The following is a 698-nucleotide window of genomic DNA, read 5'->3' on the forward strand; positions in this document are numbered from 1 at the left end:
GCCAACACGTCCGCACAGCTGCGATACAAACCACCTGCGAGAACCGCTGGGGCGACCGAGCAGCAGACGGCGTCGCGGCGCCGAGCGCCGGGCGGCGGCGCATCCTCAGCGCACACAGTCCTCAATCGGACCAGCACACTGCAGATGGCCACCGCGCTTCGCACCGGGCCCGCGAGGACCTACTTTGGCCGCAAGGCGCCGCGAGCAGGGGGCGCCGGCGCGCAGCTGCGCCGCCTGCCGCGTCCGTCGGCCGGCGCGCCTGCCACTGGCCGCCCCCACCAGCCGGCTGTAGCGCGTGCGCCCACGCACCGCGCTGCCAGCACGCCGGGCGGCCCCCCCTCACCGGCCGGGGACGGTCCCACCCAGCCACCGCCGCGTATCGCCTCACACCCAGATCCCCTTTCGCGTTCGTGGGCATGGTGGGTCCCCTTTCACGTTCGTGGGCATGGTGGGTATCCCTGAAACAACCGGTTAATAGCTCGACCGATCGTCGCCAACACTGATTCACCTCTAGCGAGAACAACCGCACCACAACGGGTTACCTGTTGTTCATTTGCGTAACGTCACCAGCAAACGTAGACGTCCATCGCCATTTGCAACGAGTATTGCATGCCTGTGTCAGGTGTCACAACACACTACGTCTGCCCACATAGACGCAACAACATGTGCACGCCTCGAGAACACGTGGAAGGTAGCCC

Source organism: Schistocerca serialis, unplaced genomic scaffold, assembly GCF_023864345.2.
Source record: "Schistocerca serialis cubense isolate TAMUIC-IGC-003099 unplaced genomic scaffold, iqSchSeri2.2 HiC_scaffold_235, whole genome shotgun sequence".
NCBI classification, from domain to species: Eukaryota; Metazoa; Arthropoda; class Insecta; order Orthoptera; family Acrididae; genus Schistocerca; species Schistocerca serialis.